Genomic DNA, 5560 nt, shown 5'->3' on the forward strand with positions numbered 1-5560 from the left:
GCGGGTCTCGAACCCGCGGGCTCAGGCAATCCACTCACCTCAGCCTCCCAAAGGCACGGGATTACAGGCTGAGCCACCGAGCCCGGCTCGTTTTGTTTTTTCTGTATCTGCTACAGGTTTTTTGTGATTACCATGAGGATTATGTAAAACATCTTATTGTTATAACAGTCTAAGTCAATAACTTAATTTTAATTGCACACAAAACCCCTACACTTTTACTTCTCCCCTCTCACATTTACTTTATTGATATATCACAAGTTGCATCTTTTTATATTGTATAATCAATACATGTATGTAGTTATTATTTTTAATTCTTTAATCTTTTAATTTTTGTACTCGAGTTAAAAGTAATTTACACACAACCAATTCAGTATTAAGAGTATTCTGAATTTGACCATATACCTTTTTTTTTTTTAATTGGAGTCTCACTCTGTCGCCCAGACTGGAGTGCAGTGGCTGCTCCCAGCCATCGCAGCCTTGACCTGCTGGGCTCCAGCGATCCTTCCACCTCAGCCTGCCAAGTAGCCGGAATTACAAGCATGCACTACCACGCCCAGCTGATTTTTTGATTTATTGTAGAGATGAGGTCTCGCTGCCCAGGCGGGTCTCAAACCCGCGGGCTCAGGCAATCCACTCACCTCAGCCTCCCAAAGGCGCAGGATTACAGGCTGAGCCACCGAGCCCATCTTGACCATATACTTATCCTTACCAGTGAGTTTTACACCTTTGTGTGTTTTTGTTGCTAATTAGTGTCCTTAGTGGGCCATTTTCATTGTAAGTAGTCTTCCATGAATTTATTTTTTCTCCTATTGATGGGCATTTAGGTTGCTCTTCATTTGATCCTATAACAAATTGTTCAGCTGTGAATATTCTACTTCATGCCTTCTTGTGAAGGTGTGTAAACATGTTTGTTAACTATATTTCTAGGAGCTGAATTACTGAATCCTGGAGTGTCTATTTAGGTTTAAAAGACACTGCCAGCTGGGCATTGTGCCATGTGCCTGTAGCCCCAGCTACTTGGGAGGATGAAGCAGGAGGATCACTTGACTCCAGGATGTCTAGGCTGTAGTGTGCTATGCTGATCAAATGTCCACTCTAAGCTTGGCATCAATATGGTGATCTCCCAGGAGTGTGGAATCACCAGGTTGCTTAAGGAGCGGTGAACCGGCCCAGGTCAGAAACAGAGGAGGTCAGAACTCCCACGCTCATCAGTAGTGAGACTGCAACTGTGAATTGACAGCACGGGCAACAAAGTAAAAACCTGTCTCCCCCCACCCCTCCAAAAATACTGCCAAACAGTTTTTCACTTGAGTTCTGGTTGCTCCATTTGTTTGTGTTGGCAGCTTAAAAAAAAAAATCTGGGCCAGGCCAAGTGCAGTGTCTCACACCTGCAATTCTAGCACTTTGGGAGGCCAAGGTGAGAGGATTGCTTGAGTTAAGAAGTTCAAGACCAGCTTAGGCAATGTAGCAAGATTTCATCTCTACAAAATTAAAAATTAAAAAAGGTGGTTGGGCTGGGCTCAGTAGCTCATACCTGTAATCCCAGCACTTTGGAAGGCGGAGGCCAGAGGATTGTCTGAGCCCAGGAGTTTGAGACCAGCCTAGGCAACTTGGTGAGACCTCGTTTCTACAATAAATCAAAAAATTAGCCACAGTGATGGCACCCGCCTGTGGCTTCAGCTACTTGGAAGGCTGAGGCAAAGGGATCACTTGAGTCCAGCAGGTCAAGACTGCAGTGGCTGTGAGTATATCATGGCACTACAGGCTGAGTGAGAGATGAGATTACAACTCAACAAAAATAAATAATAAATAAATAGGTTGGGCTAGGTAATATACTCTTATAGTCCCAGCTACTAAGGAGGCTGAGGTGGGAGGAATGCTTCAGCACAAGAGGTCAAGCCTTTGATGAGTCATGGTCACACCGCAGCCTAGGTGACAGTGAGACCGTGACTTTAAAAAAAAAAAAAAAAAGGAATGTGGGCCAAAGAAAACATTTATAGGCCACGAGTTTGCTGCCTCTGGCCTAATGCTTCTTCAGTTCTTATGAGAGAAAGATCTTTATGAGGTATATTCAAATTTCAGCATATTATTCCCTTGATTTTTTTTTTTTATGTTGTTGAGTCAGAGTCTCACTCCTTTGCCCAGGCTGGAGTGCAGAGGCATGCTCACAGACACCATAGCCTTACCTGCTGGGCTCAGGTGATCCTTCCACTTTAACATTCCAGGTAGCTGGACTACAGATGTGAACCACCACACCAAACTAATTTTTTGACTTATTGTAGAGATGATGTCTCCCGATGTTATCCAGGCTGGTCTCAAATCCCTGGACTCAGGTAATCCTCTCACTTTCACCTCCCAAAGTGCTGGGATTACAAGATGAGCCACCATGCCCAGCCTATTCCTTTGCTTTAGACCTTGCAACGTCTCCCGTTTTGAGGAAAATGAAAATAATCAAACTCCTACCACAGGCTGCTTTTCCTCTTTTTTCTGCCTCTTTTCCCTGATCTTTATGTCCATTTGCCATGTCTTCATCCCTGCCACCCTGAAGGTTTTGGAGAACTGTCACGCTATACTAAGTCAGCATGTCTTGAAATGTGCAGTTCCCCCAGCCTGTGGCTTCCCTTTTCTCCCAAGGCCAACTGTGTGCTTTCTCTCCCCCACTGAATTGCAAGCCCTCATGCTTGGGCTACAGGCTTGTAGTCTCCATCTACCCCAGGGATTTCATTGAGCACAAGACAGATGCTCAGAACATGTTTGGGCCACAAACATGAGTATTCTCTGATACTGAATTTTTTTTTAAGGTAATGCATGCAGATAAGAAATGGAAAAAACATCAAACAAGAGAAAAGGGAAAGTCTACCCACATGTTCCCTTGTTGTTCTTCTCAGGAGTAACCATAGGTACTTCTTCCTTGTGTATTCTTCCTGAGATACATATTTTTTTCAATTGATGCTATGGATAAAATAAAGCAAAGAATGCAGATGCAGAGTTGCAAATTAAAATTGAGAAGTCAGGGCTGGGCGTGGTGGCTCACACCTGTAATCCCAGCACTTTGGGAAGCAGAGGCAAGAGAACTGCCTGAGGGGTTTGAGAACAGCCTGGGCAGCTTAACAAGGTCTCCTCTCTACAATAAAAAAAATTAGCTGGCTGAGTGTGGTGGCTTGCGCCTGTAGTTCTAGCTCCTTGGAAGGCTGAGGTGGAAGAATCTCCTGAGGTCAGCAGTTCGAGGCTGTGGTGGCCTTTATCATGCCACTGCACTCCAGCCTAGGCGACAGAGGTGAGACTCCAACTCAAGATAAGTAAATAGCCGGGCTCGGTGGCTCAGCCTGTAATCCCGCGCCTTTGGGAGGCTGAGGTGAGTGGATTGCCTGAGCCCGCAGGTTCGAGACCCGCCTGGGCAGCGAGACCTCATTTCTACAATAAATCAAAAAATCAGCCGGGCGTGGTAGCGCATGCCTGTAATTCCAGCTACTTGGAAGGCTGAGGCGGAAGGATCGCCGGAGCCCAGCAGGCGAGATTGTGGTGCACTCCAGTCTGGGCGACAGAGTGAGACTCCAACTCAAAAAAAAAAAAAAAAAAAAAAAAAAAAAAAGATAAGTAAATAAATAAGTAAAATGAAATAGGTCAGAAAAGGCCTCACTGAGAGGGTGACATTTACACTAAGATCTGAAGGAGATGAGCACCCGAGGCAGCACACTGGAGGTAGAGGGAACAGCAGCAGGACACACGGCCCTGAAGTAGGGAGTGCCCAGTCTGTTGGAAGCAGGAAAGATGGGACAGGGTGAGCAGAGGTGAAAGTCCTTGAAGGTGAGATTGCAGAGCTTTATTTAAGCCATTCTAAGGACTTAAACATTTTTGAATGAGAAGGGAAGACATTAGAGTTTTTGATTAGGAGTCACATGGACTGACCTGTGGTTTTAAACATCCTCTTTATTGCAGAACTGCCTTCTTCGTTTCTGCAGTCACTTGATATACCTATGTGAAGGTGGCATAGTTTATACACTGCTCCCAAATGATGGACATTTAGCCTGCTTCCAGTTTCAGACTCAAAACACGTCTACATTTCTTCCTTCCCAAAAATTCCAGTTAACAATTTTCCAGTTAAAACAATTTTCTGGGTCGTGGGTGGTGGCTCACGCCTGTAATCTCAGCACTTTGGAAGGTAGAGGCAAGAGGGCTTCCTGAGCCCAGGGGTTCGAGACCAGCCTAGGCAAGTTGGTGACACCTCGTCACTACAATAAATCAAAAAATTAGCGGGCGTGGTGGTGCGCACCTGTAGTTCCAGCTACTTGGAAGGCTGAGGAGGAAGGACTGCCTGAGTCAAGACAGATGGAGGCTGCAGTGCCTTGAGCGTGCCAATTGTACTCCAGCATGGGCGACGGAGTGAGACTCCAACCAAAAAACAACCAAAAAAAGCCTTTTTCTATGGTAACCAAATTCAATTCGGCTTTTTTTTCCTTGAGTCGGAGTCTCAGTCGCCCTGGCTGGAGTGCAGTGGCACGCTTATGGCTACCGCGGCCTTGACCTACTGAGTTCAGGCGCCTCAGACTTATAAGTAGTTGGAACTACAGGCACATGCCACCATGCCTGGCTAATTTTTTGACTTATTGTAGAGATGAGGTCTCGCAAAGTTGCCCAGGCTGGTCTCGAACTCATGGGCTCAGGCATTTCTCTTCCAAAGTGCTGGGATTATAGGCGTGAGTCACCGCGCCAGGTCAACTCGGCATTTTAAAAGTTAAACTGCTCCTTTGTTAATGAAAAAGGGGAATAGGCAAGGTCACTGGCTCGGGCCCCTAGGTGGAAGCCTTCTTCCACCATAAGTAGGTGGAACTGGTTAACAAACGGCAGGCGCCTGACGGGAATGCTTTTGGCAAATACTCCTGCGGAAAGGATCCGCCGGTCTCGGGATCCACGACAGATGGGCCGGAGACAATTCCCAGGAGCTCAATCCTGAGGGCTGCCCCGCTCCGGACTCAGAGACGACGCTCTTATGCCGAGGTCCCTCGAGGAACGGAGATGTAAAGAAAGTTACATAAGAAGGGCCGACAGCTGCAAGCTCGCAGGGGGACCTCCACCGCCAACCAGGGCGCAGAGAAAAGCCTCGCGCCTGCGCAATGGCTCCCACGTCGGCTTTCCTTCCCACGACCTCCCCTCCAGCGCCTGCGCACTAGATCCCGCTTCAACAGGCCTGCGAAGCTGGGGACCCCAGATAACCTTTCTTGACCGTCGCGGGAAACATATATGCTAGTTCTTGTATCCCTTGTCCTTCTCCCTTCCCAGCCTACGAGACAAACTATAAATGTCCGAACCCCATTCACCCCAGAGGGGACAGCCCCGAAGGTTGTGGCCTCCAGGGCGCTTGAGAGCGCTCAGGTATCCAGGAGCATTGTGGGTGGGGAGCCGCGGTCATGTGGTGAGGTTCCGCCAATCCACGAGCAGACCGCACTTTGCGGCTCGCCTTCAAACAAACTACCGTGAGGCCGAATGGCCCCTGGGGCCCCGCCCCGCCCCCCCGCCTGGGTCTGGGGCCCCGCGAGACGGCGGGAAGGGGTGGGGGCTC

General features: G+C 47.9%; 1 protein-coding gene across 1 annotated transcript in view; it reads left to right on the forward strand.

The window, feature by feature from the left end:
* HMGN1 (high mobility group nucleosome binding domain 1) overlaps positions 1-5560 on the forward strand; it is a 53029-nt gene that overhangs the window by 41391 nt on the left and 6078 nt on the right. The gene's annotated exons all lie outside the window — the stretch shown is intronic.

The sequence above is a fragment of the Carlito syrichta genome, unplaced genomic scaffold (genome assembly GCF_000164805.1).
Source record: "Carlito syrichta isolate Samal-C Ts95f unplaced genomic scaffold, Tarsius_syrichta-2.0.1 Scaffold309259, whole genome shotgun sequence".
Taxonomy (NCBI): Eukaryota; Metazoa; Chordata; class Mammalia; order Primates; family Tarsiidae; genus Carlito; species Carlito syrichta.